At 33.4% G+C, this 25,688-nt stretch overlaps 1 protein-coding gene across 1 annotated transcript in view; it reads right to left on the bottom strand.

Moving 5' to 3' along the window:
* LOC118739487 (rho-related BTB domain-containing protein 1-like) overlaps positions 1–25,266 on the bottom strand; it is a gene marked incomplete in the record, with an annotated part of 56,194 nt that extends 30,928 nt beyond the window's left edge. Inside the window, 1 exon segment of the mRNA XM_036470842.1 lies at positions 24,913–25,266.
* Between the last annotated feature and the right edge of the window lie 422 nt (positions 25,267–25,688).

Here is a 25,688-nt window from a genome sequence, read left to right as displayed (position 1 = left end):
ATTAGATCGCTTACAAATCGCGGAGACAGATATTTTAAAAATTTAAAATTCCAGTTTATGGTCAATAAATTCGTCTTTAACGTTCAATTTCGATGTTCTCCACAGCATCTCTGTACAAAAATTTGCTTCAATCAGATTTAATATTTGTTAGTTAGCTGGTCGTCACTCAAAAGACAACCAACCGATAACAAAATCGACAAATAATCGAAAACAAAATCGATAACAAAATATCGATACATAAAAACCGATTAAAAATATCGATGTCAAAAACGATTACAATGTCTATAAATAATCGATAACAAAATCGATAACAGTATCTATGACAAAATTAATAAAAAATATCAATAGCAAATTCGATAAAAATATCGATAACAAAATCTATAGGAATATCGATAACAAAACCAATAACAATATCGATAACAAAATCGTTAAAAATATCGATGACAAAATCGATAACAAAATCGATAAAACTATCGATAACAATATCGATTATTATATAGATAAGTTTCGAATATACCGATAGGAAAATGGATAATATCGAAAAAAATTTCGATAAAAAAATTTATAAAAATATCGATAGCAAAACCGCTCAAAAATATCGATTATTATATTGATAATCCCCGAGAATCCCGAAAATCTTTAAAATTCCAAAATACTTCACAGATTGAATCACTGTGTCTCCATCTATATCCTTTTCCTTACCTTTATTTTAATCTTTCTTTATCTACCTTCATCTTTACTTTTATCGGTATCCTCATCCTCATCTTTTCTTTATATTTATCTTTAACAAATTTTATTTTATTTTTTCCCGCTAGTTTTTCTTTATATGGTTCATAATAAAACAAAAAACATAAAAATATAATTTCTAAACTTTGTGCAGGAGAGGTCAATAAACTTTCATGTAAATTTTCAACTCTTTTATCAGATTTTTTAGCCCAATAAATTTTGTTAGCTATTATTCACAGTTGATTTTTGGCAATTTTTTTAACGCAGTTTCTTCCATACGAAAAAAATTTTCGAAAATAGTTTGTATGGAAAAAATGCGAAACACCATGTGTCATATTTCCTAAACTAGAGCTGATATAGAAATCACAGTGCAGTGTTATTGTTTACAACTATCAATGTGGATTAACACAACAACAATGGATCGTTGAACTTATTTTGACATTTGCTGATGAGACACCATCAAGCGCCCATGTTTATAATTGGTATAATTCTTCGCACGCTGTTTAACATCCAATATCGATTTGTACGCCAAAAAACGTCGACGGATCCCACATAATGTGGCAATAGCCCAGAAAAGGCGGGCGGCGAGCGACAAAAGCTGCAAAAATACCAGCAGGCCATGTCCATACAGTCAAAACACATCTCTTAACTTGTGATGTACAAATGGTGGAAAGAAAACGTTAATCAGCTGTATGCATCTTTCAAAATAAGAAAAAACTAACAAATGTATGCGCGGAGGAAACATTTGAAAAAAGGCTCGCTTTTTTTCTTCGCAATAACGGGCCATGTGTCATGTCATGTCATGTCATGTCAGCAATTGGTTTAGGCGTATGCAAAGTGTATAAGTCATGTTGTAGAATATGTTGAAAACCAATAATATAATTTATACCGAAAAAAATGTGTTTCTTATGTAGTCTAAGAGCTTTTTTAGTGACCCTCGTAGTAGAGAAGTTTTAATAATATTATTGATATTGTAAGGCCACATTAATAAAAAAATTTAAGTTGATCTATAGTATTTTAAATTCGGTTAAGCGAGTAGTGTGCGAGAGCATCACTGGAGTTATGTTAACTATACCATCCTTGGATTTGGACGCGATTCTACATTTAAGGCCTTTTCATATAGTAATCAGGAAAAAGGCTCAAGTTTCCACGGTAAGACTCATTGTAAGGAAAATATCGGAGGATATACAGCTAATACGTGGATGGGGTCTCAGGACTATAGAAGCGAAAGAGAGAGCAATGAGTGTTAGCATAAGCGGCTTGTGCCTTCCGTTGTTTACTTCTCGCATAACTTTAAGACCTTCTTCACTAGTTGTATTCAATCAAAATGGCTCAAGAATCTGGTCGTGCAATTTCCTTCCCATGAAAAACTACAACGTGGAAAGGGAACAAAATATGCTAGCGGACCTGACTTAATTTCGTGTTTCGAAATTGCCAATAGTTAGCGAAAATGTGAAACTACTGGAGTGCTATGTTGATATTACACAAAATCGCTTGGAAAAACAAGAGGAATCTAATGTTGGTGGTTGTAGTAACAATTTTTAAGCAAAACTCGATTTCAGTGCGACCTGTTTGTATACACGATAGTATACACATATCTCAAATATGAACTAAATCCAGCAGTGAGTCCGATTTGAAAGAAAATTTTACTCCAGTGCCGTCCACCGGAAATTTGTCGGCTACGTGGCCTCCGAGTTTTTGATCTTTGTTTTCATATTTATACATGTATATGTATGTATATCCATCTGTAAGACCAAGGTTCGATCCCTGGCCAAAGCAACATCACAAACAAGTTTGAGATAAAGGGTTTCCTAAAGAGCGGATGATGCTGCCCCTCGGCAGGCAATGGTATACCTTCTGGTGTATTTCTGTCCTTTAAAATCCATTTGTCGTTTAAAGGCGGCGTAACACTATTAAGCGAGTATCCGAGAGTAAATTTTAGTATTGAATCTAAATCTCTAGCCTAGGGCCTTGGTTATAAAATTTGCACCCAAGTGTCTTTTGCGTCTGTGCATCAGCGCCGGACACTTTTTCCAGACGTTCTGTGGAGTTTCCATAACCATCCTGCAAAATATGTATCGCTCCTGCGAGGTCAGGTGATAATTTAGCCTGCAGTGTCCTATAAGAATTCTTGCAACAAACAATTCGTACGTTGTTCATAGATAAGCTGATACACTTCTTAAAGCGTTTTAGGTTATATGTTCCCAAAAAAGCTTTGAAATGCTCTAGGCCTGGTAGATTGTCCCAGTTGCGATTTCTTTGAGACCCTTTCAACGCCCTATCTCAGAATTTGGTTGAAGAACGCCCTACTCCAGCTGCCGATTCAAAAAACGCCCTGTCTCAGCTTATTTTCAATGTATTTTCGTTTGAGATAGGCCGTTTATGAACCGAATTATGAGGTAGGGTGTTTTTCAATAAAATTCTGAAATAGGGCGTTTTTGAATCAAATTCTGAGGTTGGACCTTCTTGAAAGGTTTTCTGAGATAGGGCGCTTTCAAACTATCTGCCGAGATAGGTCGATCTTCCACTCAGCCATCGATATGCATATTTTTTATAAATTAAAATCGAGGTTCCTTTTTCGGTCTAATTTCAAAAGCTACTGCGGAGGAGACTTGGTAGAATTAGCACTAATTAATCCGGTATTAACGTTCAAAATTCGAATTTAAGTTTTCCTGTAAATTCGCTATAAATTATGCTGTGGGACATCAAAATAGTAATTCGCATAAACTATTTAGTATTGGTGACAGGTAAAATTCAAAAGATGTCGGAATTTTGACAACTGGGCGATACTAGTATTTTTAAATAAGCCATCAATAAATACCACCTAATTAGAGCATAAAATACAGCGACGACAGCTTTAACTGACAGAGGGAAAAGGAGAAAAAACGGATAATTAATTTAGGGCACAGCATGATAAATGAGATAATAGAAAAAAGTAGAATATAGGATGAATTAATAATATAGCATAGATATTATATAAACGCGCTATGTGTACGGAATAAATGAAATAGCGACTGAGTGGCGGTTTGCGGTAGCACTGCAGCCTGAAAAAGCAAACAGTCAACAGTGAAACTTTTATATTCATACATGTATCTATGTAGATACATATGTACATATATAAATTCTTTATATCAATGAGGCAGCAGATTGATGGCACAAGAATGACAGTAATAAATATATAACATATGATGTACGTTTGTTAGTGCCAGCAGCCGTTGCAGAAAAAGCTGAAGCGGCGCACATCCAACTATGGACTAGTTGAAGAGCAATTGAATGACAGCATCAAAATACAGCTGAGACAAAGGACAACTTAGCGGTCCTGGCGACGATGCGGCAGCCAGAGGAGGAAGCACTCGAAAGGAAAAACATAACAAGCGCGCAGGGTCGACAAGGCGTATGAGCAACGATGTGCAAGGAAAATAAAGGCGAACGAACGAACAGCTGAAACAAGGCAACGAACGGCCAACCGAGTGAACGAAACGAAGCGAAACGAAACGAACGAGGATGTGTTTGTACGTGACAAAGCGCTTTACCATGGAAAATGCCAACTCATTCATTCATAGAAATTTGAAAAGCGTCAACGCCGATGCCGATGCCAACGCCAGCAGCATTAAAAGCGTCGGTCAAGTGCACATGCACGTGCCACTGGGCGGTAAGATGAAAAGGATGTGTGTATGAATGAAATGAAAGAGGAGGAAAGGAGGTTTCTAAATTTACAAAAGGCTGCTGCGCATTAAAGATTTCAGCTAAAAGCTGGGCAAAGTATTAACTAGCGTACATTCGTATATGATTTAGACATAACTTAGAATTGTTGCTGTTGCGCAAAAAAGGTATAAAAAGAGCAGAGAAAAAATGGGAAAAATACGCGAAAATATAGCTGTATAATACAGAGGTCTTTAGTTAGATTTACATACATACATATGTACATATATCGTGGGCTTTTTAACCGACTTCCAAAAAAGGAGGAGGTTATCAGTTCGTCGGAATCTTCTTTTTTTTTATGTATGTTACCGCATAACTTTGGACCACGTCAACCGATTTCGATAATTCTGCATCGGATTTTGCATCGGAAAGGTAGTGTCTCAGAGGTGGTCCCATACTAATCTGGTTAAGATCCGATCAGTGGATCATGAGATATATATATATATATATATATTTTTTTTTTTTTACGAGAGTTGAAGTCGGTTTTTTTTTGCTAAAAATTACTTGTATTCAATACGATCTATCTGCAGTTTTTACAAAAACTAGATTCCCATACGAAAATCCACCATAGACTTAACTGCCATCGATGATGTTAATGTCAGAAGAATTAACTATTGCATTTCAAAATTAAACCAGTGATGACAGTTAAGTCTCAAATGGGTTCTAACATAAGAAAGTAGTTTTGTATTAACTGCAGGTAGGTCCTATTGAATATACGCCCTCGATATACTTACTTATCGCTCAAGTTATGGGCGTACTTAAAAATCGATGTATTAATGTTTTTTAGAAATTAATATTTAGTGAAATCTGCATCTATGCACTTAAAGTCATTTTTGTCAATATTTTTACCGCGTAGCAATTGTTGTTAGTATCGAAATTGAATATTCGTCAATATACCAATTTATGGATATTGTTGTCAAAAAATGTATCGACAACTTCATCGGTTTTGTAGATAGCTATCGATATTTTATTTAAACAACCGCATCTACTCATCTTGATCGAAAAATACCTAGTCGTACCTTTTGTCAAAATATTTGTAAATATTTTCTACAATCGGCGTCGATGTTTGTACGTAGATATTTATCTGCAGCTTATACGGCAAGTTTTTCAATATTTTGGTCGATTCATTTGTAGTTTTTACTATCAAAATTGTATATCTTCAATATTGTACAATATAATATCGATATTTTTATCGACATGTTAATCGGAGTATCTGTTATTTATAGATATTTTTATCAAGGAATGAAACCGATTCAAAATAACGTTCCGGTTTGGGTTTCGGTTTTGCCAAGTGTTTCGGTTTCGGTTTTGGTTTCGTTCTTCAAAATTTATTTCGGTTTTGGTTTCGGTTTCGTTCCGGATTCGGTTTTTCACAGAAATTTTGTTGATATTATTCAAATCACAATGTCTTAAACGTTGAGGAAAGAAAATTACAGTTCACTGATAATATCAACACTAGGTTCTTTCCCTAACAATCCGTACCGGATTTGGTAATTAGAGAATAAGAGAAACATTTTCTTTCAAAAATAGAACAAAGTTCAGAAGTACGGTAACGCAAAAACCCACATTTCGTGCCCACAAGTCGAGAAACAGCTGATTCATGTTGTTCTTGTTTTTGTCACTTATACCATGTTCTGACCGACATCGGAAACACGTTTTCGTTGCTAAAACCGGTTTTCGACCAAAAAATTGTGTTTTCGTCCATACAAAATCTGTTAAACGAAAACCAGTTTTCGCTGAAAACTACTTGAAAACTCACCTTCCACTCATTCCAATCGGTGTCTTCACTAGTTTTTTTTCGATTATTTATCGAAGTGGAAGTCACATTTTATCATCTTTAATACGCCGTTTCGGATTTATTGTTAATTGCCTGGCCAAAGCAAAATAAGAATGAAAGTTAAAGGTTGTAAATGAACAGAAAATGAAGCAAAATGTTTGGGTTGTCGGTCAGAACATGGTATTAAATGCAAACACTTGGAAATTGAATTTTGGTTTCACAAATTTGATTTTAAGTACATAGATTGAAAATACATCAACAGGCCATTCACTTTTCCTTAAAAGCACCAAGTAAATGCAGGCAACATGTAAACACAATACAGCTGATATGCACTTTGACACTTTATCCATTTTTACTCGGAGAAAATTTCGGGCTGTTTCGGGCAGGAAGAAGAATACACTTACGATCGAATACGCTCGAATTTTCGCTCTCTATTACCCATTTTGTTGAGTACAGGCATGATTTCTGGGCTATTTTGGGCACACGCGGGATATCGCATTGCGTGCGGGAAAGAAACTACTTAAATATAATTAATCGATTATCGATTCACAACAACAAAGTCATCAGCAGATTTTTGCGAAAAGTTACCTTGCCATACTTATTTACTACTTAACAAGAATTTTAGCAAAATGTTGCTGATTTTGGTTAAATAAATCATTTATTTCAAAGAAATTTTTATTTATTATTTTTGTAAATTTCTGAAAACCGATTGAAACCTGTGAATGAAATGGTTTCGGTATCGTTCCTTTTCAGGTCAAGATAACGGTTACGGTTTCGGTTTCGGTTTTGAAAAACGAAACGGTTTTAAACGGTTACGGTTTCGGTTTGGGTTTCGGTTTCATTCCTTGATTTTTATGCATTTTTATCGCTATCTTTAACGATATTTGTATCAATATGTATTTGCCGATGTTGTTTATAGCCTAATTAACATGTTTTAAAATATTTGCTGATGACTTTCGACAGATCCAATAAACACAGTGAAACGAACTGTTGGTAAAAGATTGGAAATATTTTAACTAAGATTTCGATGTTATCGCTGTCGATAGTTTCTTCAAAATACTATTAAGTTTTGCTAACATTTAGTATATCAAAATATTTAGTAAGTAGTGGACGTATTTATCGATTTTTTTTATTTATCTATTTTTCGATATACATATTTATATGCGAATCATTCAATGCATTGATTAGTTTTTAAGGAATTTATTTTAAAAAGAACTGATATGTTTAAGTCGATATTTTAAAGGTTTTAGAGTGTTTAACTAAAAATTGCATATAATTGTTGCTTAAAATTATATAGTCCATACAGTCGATATCACTTCCCATATATTTATCGGTTTTTTTTCGATATATTTATCTACCTTATTATCAGTATCACTTCCTATTTCGGCTGCATATACAAGTACGTATATACATATGTATGCACCTATGTATGTATATATACATATTCAACGCTTATAAATACATTAGAGCGTCTCGCCTTACAGGCAAAAAAATAAAAGTTCGCCGTACACCCCCTCGTATGATGTGTTTTTGAAAACCATTTACAAAAAAAAATATTTCTTTATTTGGACAACCCTAGTAGTCGCCCAATTGCATTTTTTTACATATCATCGGTTTTTAAAAGATAAATGATTTTTGAGAGATCTGGTGGGATCCCGAGATCGGAAAAAGCCGCAAAATTAACATCCCTATTACATACATATGTATATTTCATTTGACTTACATATGTAGCTGTGTGGCTTGGGCTAGTAAACTCCTGTACTCTTATCTATACATAGCTGTTAAATGCTTAACATGCATTACAATGTGAATATGAGTGAAAAATTTCACCCCACCGAAATCAAAGTTGTTACACATAAAAAAATAACTAACCAAAATCAACGATAAACTACAGCAAGCAATGAAGTCAATTAAAGTTCATCACCAAGCCATAGCTCCCTATGCACTACCCTCAGTCGCAAAATTCGATTCTCAAACCTACATACATTCAACGCCAACGCAGTTTGCTTGAAGTATACCAACAAGGGATGACAAGCAAAATCGTTGACCCTTCGGTGTGAAAGTTCTACAAGAAAATGCAAGCAATATGTTTCCCTTGCACATACATTGACGAGCAAAACTGTAACATGGTGTAACACTTTTTATTTCAGACACCGCTATCTTTCCAAGTTCGAACGACATTCATACTTTTGTTGTATATTCTTATTGGTACACTCCTACTCCCTCTCTCATAAAGATTTGAAGTCAATCCAACAACAATAATAAAACCAGCAGACAAAAATGTAAATTAAGGCATATGTTACAGTTTTGCACTTATATATTTTTAATAACTTTTTGACAATTTTCACGAAAAAAAAGAATTTTTAACACAATGTTCAATATGCTTTTGCTTGTTTTAGTTCCTGGATGCAATTTGGCATACCTTATTTGTATCTCTGTAAAAATTCTGGAGGTATAACCTCCCATATATCCTTGGTTTGCTTTCATGTACACCATTGGACGGACTTGCATACTTAGTAAGCTGCGCATTTAGTTGATTTCGCAAATTTTCGACGAGATTCATATCCGCGGATTGTGGAGGTCATTTCAAAATAGCAAATTTTTGCTTTGCATCCAGTCTTTGCGAACATATGCAGTATGTTTTAGGTGATTTTTCAGCAGAAACTCTCATTTTTGGACTACATCTTGCAAATTTTGTTGAAACATGAACAGATACTGTTCTTTACGCATAATGCGTACTAACGGACCAACTATATTTTTTAAATACAACCCCAAACAATTATTGACCGACCACTGTGATTCACAGTTTGCCTTACATGATGCGCTTAGGCTTAATTTGGGTCTTTGATCCAATGCCATGCCCGGCCATCTGATTAAAAGCGATTAATTTAATCTTATCAGACCAACTAACCTTCAATTAAATCTTAAAAATGTGCTTTTTATTGCATTCTGTAAGGGCTAACATATCCCAATAGGCAACGGTCCGGTTTTCGTGCAATCCGGCAAAATGTTACTACTCTCGCACATGTATTTTGATCAAAATGGTTTTTTCTTCTTTTATTATGCCTTAGCTTTCAATTTGAAAATTCTTCGCCTCGCTGCCTACTGATTTGCAATCAATTTTAATACCTTAAGCGCTTCTGACACAAGATATCGTACCGTAATATTTTTTGGCAGACTTCCTTTGTCCTTAATAACATTTTAGGCTATATTTTTTCTCAGTCTTAACATTTTCACGTGGCGAGCTCCATAATTTTTTGCCACTCTTCCTACGGTCCCGCGTTTCCGCAGTAAATCTATTATTTACATTTATGTTTCCTGATTAACCATATTATTTACTGGTAATCACTTCTTGAATAAATTACAATACAGAAAAAAGTCATCTGACTTCCAACTAAGTAAAAGATAACTGTAAAATGCAAAACTGAGAGTTAGTGCAAAACTGTAACATTGGCCTTAATTTACATTTTTGCCTGCTGGTTTTGTTCTTGTTGTTGGATTGACTTCAAATCTTTATGAGAGAGGGAGTAGGGGTGTACCAATAAGAATATACAACAAAAGTATGAAGTCGTTCGAACTTGGAAAGATAGCGGTGGCTGAAATAAAAAGTGTTACACCATGTTACAGTTTTGCTCGTCACTGTATGTATCTATTTATATAGTATACACGCATGTATGTATGTATATTAGACTGCATCACTCCCCATATCAAAATAAAAATCGGTTTTGTTTTTTCAATGGAATTATAAAATCTATTACATTTTATGACGCCCACCAAAATATTTCGGAAACATATTAAGATTTAAGCGAGCTGGACCGATTTGAAAATACCTCTAAAAATGGAGTTTTTTTATGAATGAAAATAGTTTCTTAAAGATGTATTTTGAATAAATCCCCCCAAATGACAAAACAGTTTAAGCTTCAATTTTATATTAATATTTTTCCGAAATAATTTGGTGGACGTCTTAAAATATAATAAATTTTGTAATTCCGGCGGAAAACCGCAACATTTTTTGGTGATGCAGTCTAATATATATATATTTTTTGTGCAATAGTTAAAGAAACATAACCCAGTAGAACTTGGGAGCATCGTACGATTGCTCGGTGAGTACTCCCTGGGGAGTATACGAATACTCCCCATTGCTCCCTATGCTTCTGTGTATAAGCATGTAATTTCGTATACTCCCTTTAACATTGTATGTCCTAGGAAGGGGAGTAATCCCATTTACCTCCTAATCGAGCAATCGGGGAGCACACACAAAAATATCATCCCACAAACCTCCTAAAGGAGCAATACGGGAGTACTCCCATAAAAACCTCCCCTATACCTCCCAAAAAGACAACAAGGGAGTGCACATAGAAACAAAACCTATATTCCTCCCAAACGAGCAATAAGTGAGTACTCCCATGGGAGGCATCCCGAAAGCCTCTTGTACGAGTAATAAAAGAGCTTTTCATTGCCCCACACAATAGCTAGACGATTTTGCTATTTACGCAATACATTTATTTAATTTTTTAAACAAATGTTTGTACACAATATTAAAAGATCTTAACTGATACCTATAAGTACGAGATCAGACAAAACATAAATAATACTTATTACTTGTACATTATTGATTAATTTTGGAGTTGCTGTTGCGAACAAATGCATTAAAAGTAAAACAGAATAATAATAAAACGGTAAGATAACTACAAGATGTCCTGGGTTTCAGGGATGCTTGGGTATTCAGGAGTTCACGCAAGTAGGGAGTGTATGAAACTTTCTTGTTTTAATGTGTAGGTGACTTTGCCCATCCGATATCTTTGTCACCCAGTAAAAGATCTGGACCGGCTTGATATGAACGTTAAAACCACGGAGTCATGCGTAAGTGCTGACACTCCTAATAATTTGCCAAATCTGAAAAGTATTTAGCGGTATCTAATACAATATTTATTAAAATTAAACAAAAGTTGCAATACATACCGACGCACCTTCATTTAAATGTGTCCTATCGACATTAAATTATTGCATCCTCCTTATATTGTTTCTATATGAAATATTTTCTGTAGTTTTCCTTATGATAATTTTTCCAATAACACAAAAATTCTTTTGAACTAGGTGCCTATAGCTCCCCCATAAATCAAAAGGAATACTCCTGGATTGCTCTCTTAGGAGACATCGCTTTTTGCTCGTAAGCGAGTAATAACGGAGTACAAAACCGACAAATCTCAGTTATAGCTCCAAAATCATTCCTCAGCGAGTATTCTTTTATTGCCCACTTGGGAGATCTCCTGTTTGGCTCCTAAACGAGTAATAAAAGAGTACAAAGTCGACAAAAATCGTTTATTGCTCCAAAATCATGCCTCTGGGAGTATTCGTTTGTTGCTCGCTTAGGAGATCTCCTATTCGACTCCTAAGCGAGTTATAAAGGAGGTCAAAACTGACAAATCTCTCTTATTGCTTCGAAATCAGGCCAAAGGGAGTACTCTTTTATTCCTCACGTTGGGAGATCTCCCTTCAAGTTCTAGTGGGAAAATACGTACATACATATGAACGTGTGTATATACATAAACAACAGCAACAAACATATGCAATAAAGCAGATAAATGCAATATAAAAAGTACAAAAAAAAATAAAAACGTCCGAAGTGTGCGTTGCTGCTTCTTTTGCCCGCTGCGCTTACCACCAGTGTTGCCACTCACTGCATATTTATTTTTTGTAGCAAAAAATGTAGCAAATCTTACTGAAATGTAGTCGATTTTTTTTTTTAAGCTTGCAGTTATATTTAGAGAATGGCCCGCTTGGTATTATTTGTTTATTTAATCAACAATATTGTTTTGTTACATATGAAAAATATCTACATTAGTCAGTTCAGAATCATGAGTTCTTTGCAAACTATTATTTAATGTATGGTCTTAACTTCCAATTTGATTCTTATTTATGTTTGTTTTTATTAATTCAAGCGATGAAAATTTTCTGACAATTGTAGGTATTCTTAAGATCGGCGTGAGCAACTGGATAGGGATGAGCAATTTTATAGGAATGAGAAATCTGATAGGGCTGGGCATTTGAAATATCCGTTAAAGGTAAAACACAACGCACTAAAGCTATGAACACCACCATACTTTTTTTTTCTTGTTTGAATATGCGAAAAAGTGTTTGAAGATGTAGCATTAACGAAAATTTAGCCATATAAGAATTTCGCTGCAATTGTAGCCAAACGGCAACGTTACTTGCCGCAGCACAAACGCCTTCTTTCTCTTCTTTCACCTCCACTCATTCTACTCGCTTAAGCGCAGCGACCTTGCTGAAGTTCAAGTACCCTACAACCCTCATCGAAGTCACTGCTGCCGCTGCTACATACTACTGCTACTATGTACTGCGATGACGTTGCTGCTGCTGCTTGCTGCTGCCACTGCTTTTGGGCGTTTGTTGAGTGCAGGACAAGCCCCCGCCCGTTTCGAGGTTCAGGCGGTGTACAATTTGCATAAAAGCCCACGTTGAGAGATCAACAAGGGCGGACAGCAATAAAATTGCAGTGTAACTATGTATATGTATATGTGCGCACATACATACATACTTTAAGTGAAACGGTTTATTGGTAGGCACGTCAAATTTCATAGTTCTTTGTAATTAAAACGGACATTAGCGCAGAGTTGGCTAGTAATGAGTTGGTATTTCAGTGGAAAGCTTTTTAAGAGCGTATAGGCAGTTGATACAGAAATTCGAGTATTTCAAGGAAATAAATCACTTAAAGTTGATTTTCATTAAAGGAATTAATTATCGCTTGTTTTACAAGGAAAAACAAAGACTTTTCTCATGAAGCCACCCACATTCCTAATCGAGTATCTATTATTTACTTTTCTATTGCAGGAGTTCACAACTGACAGTTCGATTGCATAAAAAGCTTACCAAGACCGTAGAGTACTCTGCGAATTTTTAGATTCCTAAATAAAATGCTCCGCAGGCTAATCTCACATTCGAAAAATCAGCTAAACCAGCTATTATTCATAAAAAGCTCCAGCTAGCACGCAACAGTGCTTTTGTTTGTCACGATGCTTTCCGTACATGGCATTATCAGTAGCTGTAAATGCAATGGACTTTGGCCGCTCTTCTTGGTATACAGTAGCCAGTGTTGTCAGGTAGTTCAACATAGAAATCATCAAAATGGCTCTCGAAAATCGTCCTTTGTATTGAAAAGTCGTTGAACACACAAAATATTATAATAAACAGTGTCCGGAAAAAATTTTGGGAGCTGATTGTTATACGATAAATATAAAAAGCCGTTTACGAATTACTAAAATTCACATTACTTATAACAGAAATATGTTTAATTGCGTTTAGATAAATAACATACATCTAATGAACTAAACTGATAACAAAATTTCCTGCTAAAAAATATTTCTTTAACCCTTGTGTGTTGGAGGTACTTGGGTACATAGCGATTTGTGTATCGAACTTTTTAAATTAGAAAAATGACTTAAAACCTAAGGGAAAATATAATTTTCCCATTCTTGTTCATATGGCAACACAGTAGAAGTGCATATTTCCTTTTCCTTATCATTGAAATTTTTTTAGTCATTGGATATATATGGTGAAGGAACCCTTTCCAAAAATACCTTAGAATTCAAATGAAAGGCCTGAAACTAGAAGTTTGGTATCTACTTTTAGAATACATATACACAAGTCTTTTAGTTTGGGCAAAAGATTTTTGTGTTATAGGGCCAAAAGTCCCATAATTTTCTGGAAAATTAAAAAAAAAAAATCGAAAAATCGCCACTAAAATAACTGGCAATAAAAAACTGCACACAATGTCAAATCGTCATTTGCTTGTCGAAATCGTCAAGACAGTTAAAAATCTTCCAAATGACGACCAAATCGTCAACCTGGCAACACTGAATGCAGCATGCAGGGAAACTCCGAAATAGTGAACCAAAATTCTAGTTCCGTACTAGATCGTTGTCACCAAAAACTAACTAATTAGATCCCCACCAGTTCAAAAGCAGCGAAATTGTGTACTTTTAAAACTATTTTGCTGCTAAGTCAAATTTTTCTAAAAAGTTATATTTTGATGGAGGAAGTAAAAACGATCAGATATGCAGAGTTTTTAAAATATCGAACTACCTATTTTATTTCTAACTGTTTCGGTTCCGTGATACGCAAGCCACAAAGAATAAAAAAAAATTCATTATTGAACTATCGAAAAAAGGATGCAGGCTTGTTTTCTTTAAATAGATATTTTTTTGGCGACTTTTTCGTTCAAATACGTTTTCATTCTGCACTTCGCAGATTTGTATATACATTTTAAAGTTTCAAGATTTGGATAGCTTTAAAACAATATTTTGGAAATAAAAAAAATGGATTTCGATATCTATCAAGTAAATTTCTTACTCCAAAATTTAGGTGGCAACCCTATTCCGAAATACGCTGGAATGAATGCTACTTATCTTGAGCGCATATGTACTGTGTATACTTAACAAAATGCTGATTGAAATTAACAAAATAAAAATTTGGATTACATAGAAGAGTGGCAACCCCGATGGAAAATATTTTCTGACCAAAGTTTTCAGCAATAACTCTCATTTGATATCCATATTGCGATGCTTTAGATAATTGTGTAATTGCGCATTTTCAAAACCATTTCTACTGATACCCATATTGTAATATCTAATTCATTTAACTTAATAAATAATTGTAATAAAAATTTTAACAGGTGGCAACGCTTTTCAAAAAAAAAAACTTTACTGTATATCTACAGACCAAGCCCTGGTATTTGGCACCCCATTTTTGAACATCAAACTGCAAGTTTTACGCCGACTCCCAACGGCGATTGTATTTTTATGAGAACCTGTTTTTCATGGCACAAATTCACTCGAAAGTTTGCCATTGCCTGCAATGCGAATCGGTCTACAGAACGACAAATACTAACACTATCAAAAAGTGTTTACCTAAAAGACGGCTTAAACAAAGCTTAAAGACAGCAGTGTCATAATCTTGCTGTAAATGGCACGCAAAGTGAGACAAAATATTTTATTTTTTTTTGTTTAATTTATCTTCTTCCCTGTTTTTTTTTCTTGTCCATTTCGTAATATATTGCCTACAATACAATTCAACTCGCCGGTACTCGCGCGCGCCATATCATTTAGTATGTATACACAGTAGGCACATTTTGCTCGTAATACACTCACTTGGTTGGTGTTTCTCAGTACGACGTAGTATAATCGGTTTCAATTTAAATGTGAATAAAGTACAACAAAAACAAAACAAACCACAATAAAATAACAAACAAATTAAAATTAAATAACAAAAACAAAAATAAACAAAAACGTAATAAAAAGCGAATCGACGTTGAACTCAAATGACTGTGTACAAGACTTTTGTAAACACATTAAGCTTGGAAAACGGCAGATGGAAGAGCGATCAAGAAGACGGGGTGTGATAAAATTTGTACCTACATATAGATGTTTGTGTTTTTGATGCCACCACAACTGGTTTGTTGGTGGTCTCAAAACGTGGAAAACAAGTGCTAATACAATGTACGACTATACTTATTCAGTGAAAAATTTTCGCAGTTATGTATTTAAATGCGACGTCTATTTTTAGTTACACGCAATATAAAAGCGCAATACAAAGCTTACTTAATACCAAAGTGCGACACAAAGGGACGACGGAAGTGTGTAGTTTAAGCGGCTCGCAGCTAACACCGCACCCGCAATGACGGGTTATAAATATAAAACGCACGCATTGTCGTGTGGGCAACCAAACATTTTTTCTGGACAATGAAATAATATTTTCTGAACATTGATTAACACACGAGCTTTTTATGTTATATTACTTTTGGATTTATGTACTTGTTTTTTTTTTTTTAATTTATTTGTCGCCTGGTTTTATGTCGAGTTTTTCTAGACCTAGACTAAGATAAGACTAGATTAAGGCCTAATTTTTCCATTATCAATAATCACATTAAACAAGGAGAGAACAGTGCCCCAAGCGAGGAAATTCATATGAGCTTGGTATGATTGATAAATTATGGAGAGCTTAATTATTATTTCCTTAATTTCTTTGTTTGTTGAATTTCGAAACTTCAAAAGTACTTTCGTTAAGCTTAGAAACTCTAATGTTCTCAAGACCGTCTACTACCTAGTATTTATAGCACTCTAGCCTTTAAGAGGGGGAGAGAGAACGGGCCAATTCAACTAGCATGGCCTTCCATGAGGCAGTAACCGGTTATAAATCCGGTAATTTTCCTCAGTAGAGTACTTTCTAAACAGAGGAGTGAGTACAAGTAGACTTTGTATAAGATCTCTTATTTGCCTCTTCCAAAAAGTGCGATTGAAGCCATGATTTGTAGGTGAAAGCGGCATGCCCGCAAGGTGGGAGGAGTTGATATCCAACAGAGAGATGCCCTTGCTCGCAAGTTCATCTACCATGCAATTACTTTGTATTTCTCTATGACCTGGAACCCAGCTACATATCGTCGTCTCAGAAAACGGATGTCGAATGTTACAAAACACGGTTTTGAGAAAATTGACTTTGAAGTTTAAGGTCGAATTAATCCGAAACTGTACGGTAGATTTTTGTAACTTTTGAAGGAGACGTAGTTGGTGTTATTAGTTTTGATTTCCCATATTTTTACATTTAATATCTCTTAACGTTAATGAGAAAATTTACTTTTCATTCCGTATACATTTGTCGTAAGTAGCGTTTACTCACCACTTTGTTTTGTCCACAGAACATACGACAATAGTAAAGTATCTATTTCAACGACGATGGTATAATTTGATGAAAAAAACAGACATATTTATTAAATAATGATTACTTATTAGAAAAAACATAACAAAAACATAATCATGTATTTAATAAAAAAAATCTGTACATCTCTTATGCTGTAAATATGTTACGAACATACGTTTTCTTTATATAAAAACAAAAAACAATACTTAAATTCAGTCTTTTGTACATTTTTATCTCTTTCATTTCATTGGAGACTCAGTGCAAGCTAAAATTTAAAAATTTAAAATTTTAAAATTAGTTACTTAGTTAATTTTCAATTTTAATTGTATCGTTATAGTAGAGGACCATCCAATTGTCGTAAGTTCAAAGTTTTGCGATACATACGACAAATGTTTTATGATAAAAAAAAGATTACATTTGTATGGGAATTTGTCGTATGTGCCACATACGACAAACGTTTTATGATTAAAAAAAAGGTACGTTTGTATGGGAATTTGTCGTATGTGACGCACATACAACAAAAGGCATACCCAATCATTAATATTATGTAACATACGACAAAATGCGCACGAAATATCTCAAAAACTAATGGAGATATAAAAAAATGGATTACAGAAATCGAAAGAGCATGTCCAACTTAGTAAATCTGCATCAAAATCCCAAAATCGTGATTTTGCACATTCGCCATCCGTTTTCTGAGGCGACGATATGTTGGTTTAGTAGCTTAGTTGTTAAGGACTTGCCTGCGTTCAATCGCCACTATCAAGGTACTTACGTAGCTTCACAGCAGTGCAGTGATCTGATAGCTAGCTGCCCGGCTGTTAAAGTAGATAGTTGATAGAAGAGGCGATGAACCAAAGTACAGCCACTTTTATGGCTGCGAGCTCTGATTGCCAAACGCTGCAGTGGTCTGGCAGCCGAGTGTGAGTCCATTCGAGTGTGTGTTACTTATACGATAGCAGCAGGATATCACAAGCATTTCCCTTCAATATACAAAGTATTTTATATGAGCAAACAGTGCCAGCTACTTAAGTATCCTCAATACCAAGAAGTATACCGTGTAAAGCTATATAAATGGATATAACACTTACTTACTACTTATATGCCACGACTTCACCTTAGGGACAATTCATAGCAGCCTAATTAAGTTGCCGAATATCGCTCGCTGTATTGTAGATTTTTTCTTTTCCGACCTGGACAGCTTTGAAATAATGCTCAGGCATAGACTAAGCCGCTAAGTTCATCAGTCACTGCATTACTGTGGCCACTGTTCTTAGTAGTTAGGCTGGCATGATATCGTACCCACCTGGTGATTATTTCGAACGGCTAGAAGATTCTAACAACCCATGCTATATTGTTTTCTTTTCTAGCGAGCTTGATATTATTGTATTCCCACAGCATCCGCATTCGGTTCGAGATACATGGTGATTCTCACGATACAAATTTGGCAAAGGATGACGGAAGTTTGTACATCATTCTAAGCTTCCCTATTTTCTTTTTTGATAATACAAAATTTTGAATATTCAGAGTTGGTCTTGGACAAATTACATACAAAGCCTGAATAAAGTTTGCCTATTAAATGTTTTCTGAAACCATCTCTAATTGTGGAATTTTATATAGTCTCTTGTTCTAAGCCTTCGAAATCTTTCTTAAACCTAGAATACTAACCTATTTTTTTATTGCTTTAATACTAACGTTCGCCTGTAAGGCTACTTTATTTAAAAAATGGGCTTACACATATTTCATATGTTTTTCAACTAAAAAAATAAAATAATTTAATAATTTTTTTAATATTAATAAAAATAATTCTTATAGGAAAATAACACATATTTGATAATCTTTTTGAAAGGGATCATTTTAAAAAATAAAAATAAAAATATATTTTAAATCGATCGAATTCAAACAATCCATAAATTATCTTAAAGTTATTCGTATCTACTTTCCCACTTAAAAGGAATTAATTGTTTATCTTTTCTATTGTGACTTGTACTTACAAATGCAATCGACTTTTTTGTATCACGTTGTGCCTTATGAATAAAAATTTACCAATTGGTTTTTCCTTAAAATTTCAGACTTTTTACGTAAATTTATTTAAAGAAATTAAGCAAACAGTTTGAAATCTTAAGAAAAAGCAACTGCTTAGTTTTTGTTCATAAGGTCCACTCAGTGAAATCTCCAACCATTTGAGAACTTGTTCTTCATAGATATCCCTCTCGAAAAGTAAAAAAAAAATTAAGTTCAAAACAGAAAATAGCCAACAAACATGTTAAAATCTGAAATAAGAACAGCAAATAAAATTACCTTTACTACCAAGGCACATAAATACAGGTAGAAGCCAAAATGACGTTGCTCTCATGAGAACCAAACCTTTAAACTTCAACTTGTTTTTCATTTATTTCCTATATTTCGTTACGCTTTGAATGTCATATCGTAAAACAGCAGATTTCATAAATGCACCGGGAGGTACAGGAAAGGCACGTTTGATGCCAAGTGCTGTTCCTATGACCCTTATGCCGGAAAGTCCCTCCAACAACACTGCAACTCATAAATTAAAAACATAAAACAACATACAAATTAACAAATTTTAACTAAAGAAAAATAAATAAATAGAAACAAAAGTTCAAATTTACTCAAAAACGTCAACCAGCGAAATGTAATTTTTTATTTTTCCTTACACACGCTCATTTTTATTTTTACTCTCCCGAAAACTTTGACTTTTGTAGGTTTGATGTCAATTTGGCTTCTACCTGTTTTTATTGTACCATGCTTTACTACTATCGCTCGCCTGTCGTGCTCCCTTATTTTAATTTTGACACAGTTCAATGTTGATTCTTTTACTTTTATTTGGCTTTGCTTTTTGTTTTCGCTCAATTTAATTTTTATAATTTTTCAAAACGAAAGAAAAAACATTTGAAATGAAGTGTGCCATACAAATTTTTGAATTTATTTACAAGAAAATGTGTTTTCCGGCTTTTGCAAATTAAATAAGTTCTCTGTAAGATGGTTTGTTTAAAAAAATATGTAAGTACGTGTACATATGTGGGTATGGAAATATCACTTTTCCCTAGCAGTAAACGTTTTAGTGTGGGCAACAATGATATTTTTTAAATAAGGCAGATCGGATTATGAGCTCTTGGGAAGACAATACCTGTAATTATTGTACCATGCAGTTAAGCTATGTGTCAGAGCTTCGCCTGGATAAATATGTAAGTATGTATGTATTGTATTTTATTACAAGTGCATAGTCAGTACAATAAAATGTAATCCCAACAAGCAACATAAACTTAAAGAAAGTTTTTTTAAGTTTTCAATTATAAACATTAAGCTTACAAAACGTTGATTTTTTTGTTTATAAAACGCTTGAAAGTAAGCGTAATATAATCGAAAAGGAACATTGGTTATAAGCGTAGAAATATAAACTTGTAATAAATGTTCAAAAGAAAGCTTTTTATAAGCGTAAAAGTGTAAACTTATAATAAAGGTTCAAAAAAAGTTTTTTATAAGCGTATGAATATAAACTTGTTGAAAATTTTCAAAAGAAAACTTTTTATAAACATTTTTATAACCCTTTATTTAAAGATATTTCATAAAAAATTCATACATAGATTGCGTAACATCTAGAAACTGAACGAAATGCGAATTTTCGGCGGACTCAACTACAGTCGCGAAAATATAAATAGGGATAGACATTTTAGCATACAAATTCACAATAACACATACAAATTAAGCATAAAAAAGATAATTATTACATCTTGTCGCGTGCTTTCAATTACTTGCGGTTATTGGCAAATTGGAAAAGCGACATCGATGCAGCTATATATTCCGCTTCATCGCCGCCATTCTCATTGATGAACTTTTCTGAAAAAAATTTAATACATTTTTAATTGAATGTTAAGTTAAGAAAGGATAAGGGGAACTCATCATTTGAAGATTCGAATGCTCCACCGATTAGCGCAGCGGGTCCTGGATTGGATTTTTTTTTTCCACATCGGTTTTATTTAATTTTTTCTTTTAATAATATATTTTAAAAAACGTAAACACGTCACTTACGATTGAAAAAAATTTATATTTACTACTTCATGTCGTTGGCATTAACATTTCATTTATAAGTTTAAGTTATTTATAAACATTCGCTCTCAAAACTTATTAAAGGTTTATTTGAAAAAACTTTTAATAAGCTTAATATTAAAAATGCTTATTTAACGCTTATTATAGCAAACTTAATTTAAGTTGTTTTTAAAAACGTTTACTGAAATGCTTGTTGGGAATTTAAGTAAAAAATAATAAAGCTACGTTTGACGAAGTTAAAAATAGCATTTTCGTTTTTACACTTAAGCTATGTACCTCTACATAGAAAACTGGTATAGAACTATCTAAAAATAATTTATAACCGTATAAACAACTTCCAATAAATTACATTAAATTGTTTAATAAAAAAAAACATATATTTTCACTCCCCTGCATAGCCCTTCTGGTGTAATCACTTGCTACTAACGCATTGCAAGTAATTATACATATGTATACATATGTATATGTATATTAAAATCTCGTGCTTCTGAGTAAAATCACGACATTTTTCCACTTTATTTATTTGCTTTTTGCTGCAATGGAAAATTTTTGCAAACTGATTGCATTATTTACTCACAGCTTAGTTTTGTGACAACCTCAGATATTAAAACTCAACACAAATCATAGATAGAGCAAGAGAAGAGCAGAAAAACAATGACTATGGCAAAAGGGAGAGTAAGTAAATAAAAAGTGAGTGAACTGGAAATGCAAGCAATGCAATTATTTTCAGCTTAATTTGACGTTGGAATAAATGTATCTATCTATACTTAAAGCATTTGTAAATATGTTGAAAGGTATGTATGTATAAGGTATGACAAATTTCATTTGCTTATAGCAATTAACGGTGACATCTATGTACACTCGGCAATACCATTTTGTTCTATGTTATTTTTAAGCAAAAAACCTCACCGACTTTAGTAAAAATTGAGGAATGCAGTTAATTTTCATGCTCCAATTATCGGAACTAAACTACATAAGTTAGTATGCGACAACGTTTCCGTTAAAAAAAATAGTAATAATTCATTTCCTTTTACAAAAGTTCAAATCAATTATTTACTTAATAAGCTAAATAAAATATTACAACAATGTGGGTTTCAAACGAAAGGGTTCCAAATTATTTCGAAAATATTTTTTGAGTGGGGTTTTCTGTTGGAAAAGTAAAAATCAATTTATATAACAAATTAAACGAAATATTTTAGTGTGGTATCAAACGAGATAGGTTTAGCCTTATTTTAAAACTATTTTTAAAGGAGGCTGCAAGCTGGTAAGAAATTCAAAATCAATTTAGTTAACATGTTAAATAAAAAATTTTGTTATGGGTGTCAAACGAAAAAGGTTTAAGAAAGTTCATTTCGAAAACGAATTTGAAGAGGGTTGCCACTTGTTTAAAAATATTATTGTGAGTATCTGTTTTTGCATTAGTTCATAATTGTTGCCACTGTTTCTTACACACACACATGCCTACTTTTATTATTTATTTTTAACATCTTTTGTTTTTAACTCGTATTTATGTATTTGTTGGCTTTAATAAACTAGTCGCCCCTGATGATGCTGAAAATTTTAGCGAAACGTTGGTCAACGAACGTGAAATAAGTGTTTTGTTTGCACCATCAAAATAATAGATCAGACTAGCCTACAAGTGTATCAAATATATTCTAAGAACTGATCGCAACAAAACAAAAAATAAATAAAATAAAATAAAATCAATTTAGTTAACAAGTTAAATACAATATTTTAATATGGGTATCAAACGAGAGGGATTCAAGAAAGATATATGTATTTCGAAAATATATTAGAAGTGGGTTGCCACCTGCTTAGAAATTCATAATCAGTTCAGTTAAGAAGTTAAATGAAATATTTTGATATGGGTGTCAAACTAGAGAGGCATGGGAAAGTTTAATTTCGAAAATATTTTTGAAGAGGGTTGCCACCTGTAAAAAAGGCTGTATTTATTTTGAAATTATTTTCCAAGTGGGTTGTCACCTGAAATATTTTTATATGGGTGTCAAACTAGAAAGGATTTAAAAGCTGTATCTATTTCGAAAATATTTCGTACCATCATTGCCACCAGTTTATGAGTTTTAAGTCAATTTGATCGACAAGTTAAATGAAATCCAATAAATATAATAATAATATTTTGAAGAGTGTTGCTACCTTTTTAAGAGTCAAATCCCATATAAAATGTTGTCAAAAGATGTTTATGAAAGCCTTTTTTGAAAAATACATATTTTTATTTTTATACGGAAATAGAATAGAAACTGCGCAAGAAGGTAATTTTTAGCGATTTGAAACTTGCACTCGATAATTTTATAAAAATTATGAATAAAAAGTTTGAAATTTTGTTAAAATTCTTTGGAAAATTTATTGATTTTTGTCAACTTTTTGTTAAGCTTCGAAAAATGAAAATTAATAAATTAATATCACTTTACCATACATATGTATGTACATATGTTTTAATGTACATATGTTAGCAAAGTGATATACAATTTATTTGTGTCATCATTTAATACTAGCACACACTGCAATTGTGTCTTAAGAAGTTGAGTGGTTTCATTTCGTTCTTTTTTATTTTTTCTCCTTTTTTGCTTAAAGACGCAACGTAGTGCAATAATTGTCACCATTTTTGTATAATTTACCCCGTTGAAATGCATCAGTTTTGTTTTTGCTGTTGTTGCTGTTTCTGTCGCTGCTAATAGGCCTACTCTACTTTCCGCTATGTGCCATAATCGCTGCTTATAAAAAAAAAACAGAAAGGAGAATGCACTATAGCGCCACATGAACAGCAAGTAAAAAATAAAATAAATACAAAAAAAAATTTGAGAAGGTATGTAGATACATATGTATGTATGTATATATGTATGAGTGGGCAGCACCAGCGGAGCTGTTGTGCGACTGAAGAGAACAAATATGAAATAGATTAAATAATAAAATTTTTTTAATATACAGATAGTAATTAAATTGAGTAACAATGTATGAGTTTGCAAAAAAAAACAAATACATGAGTATTTTTTTCTAAAAACTAACAACAAAAAAAACGCTTTTATTGCGTCGGTGCATAGTGCAATTGCATTATTTTGTGTCACACTGCACCTACTAATTTACATAGGAGCAAACAAATTTGTTCATACATATGTATGTATGTTTGATGTACGCTAATATGTGTGTTTACTGGTGTATTTGCTCTAACTTGTATTCCACTTGGCATATTGATTTTCTACACACGCCACCATACCGCCGCTCTATACCCATACCCTTTAACTACATTTACTGTGGCGCTCCTCCATAGCTTGTATGCCCACAATGTACGAGTGCATGGATAGCAGCACGTCACTGCACTACATTCACTCTTGTATTCTCTACACTTTTTTTCTAATTATAAATTCTTGCAGCCGGCTTGGCAGCATTTTCTGTGGGGCTCGGCTCTGCTTAAAAATGTCTATTGCTGTGATTTTATAAAATTTTATTTTTTTAATATTAGTTGAGTTTTCATTTTATCAGTTGAATTCGGCAATTTCAGTCGTCGCTCTTTAGGCGTTTTATTACTAAAACACCCAACCCCTTATGGTACGAACGCTATATACATATGTATAGGTATAAAAGCGGCAGTTAGAAGTAGGGAGATCGCCAGAAAATTGATTTTTCTTGTGCCAACTCGGTGCCACGAAATGTGCTGCTGCTTCTGCTGCTCATCTTAACCACATAATACTATACAAGCGCCAAGCAGCGAGTGCTTATTTGTTTAATTTTTCAATATTGAAAACTTGCATTTTATAAATATGTACATATTTTCTATTGCATTGTGTCTACGTCAGTTTATATAAATTTGCAACTCTTACCTATCAATTATCTTTTATTCATTTATTTATTTCAATACGCAAATTTTTTTTTATTGTTATTTTTTTAATTTTTATGCACTTATTCATCACATATGTATTTATTTGCGTTATTGTACTTCTGTTCTTGCAGTGCATAGATTTCTTTCGCTATTCTACTATGCTCCAATAACTTTTTTCTTGTTCACATTGCAGCTAAATTTGCATCAATTTATTTTTTCCTGCACTCTTTCAATCCAATTTTTTAAAGTTAATATTGCATTTTTTCATGAGAATACTTGCACTAATGCATTTTTATTTTGATATACTTCTTAAATTTATACACTTTTTGGCTTTAACATTTCACAAGCCGACTTTTCCACTGTGTGAGAAAATGAAAATTTTAAGTGGCTCTGGCTTCATCTCTCCTCATTCGCTAATTTTCAAGTAACCGCTTTTGTTCATTTAACTTGCACTCTCACGGAATTTTTTCTTCTGGACTGCTGTCAAATAACACGGTCGTTAACGGTGTTGTTTTCTAGGGAGAATCGGAAGAGATATGGATGGAATTGAGCGGTATGTGGGTATATTCGAAACACAGGGTAATCCTTTATTGAAATTCAATGGATATTTCGGGCTATCGGATATGTTTTTAATCGATTTCCGGTTCAGTGTCATTTTGAAATAATTTAAGCCCATTTCCAAAGCAATTGTATATAAAATGCGATGTTTTCTTAGCTTTCTGTTGCATTACCGATGGCATATTAAATAGGAAATAGTAGTGGAGCAAACACAACCATGCTATGTATTTTATTGTTGCTTGAGAAACCTAGAATTTCAAAACAGAAAGAACTGTAATTACATTCGGCCAATCAAAAGCAAGCATAAAT

Source organism: Rhagoletis pomonella, unplaced genomic scaffold (assembly GCF_013731165.1).
Source record: "Rhagoletis pomonella isolate Grant_MI unplaced genomic scaffold, Rhpom_1.0 Rhpom_scaffold_00005, whole genome shotgun sequence".
NCBI classification, from domain to species: Eukaryota; Metazoa; Arthropoda; class Insecta; order Diptera; family Tephritidae; genus Rhagoletis; species Rhagoletis pomonella.
Note: the sequence above shows the minus strand (reverse complement) of the source record. Positions and strands in the feature narration are given on the sequence as shown.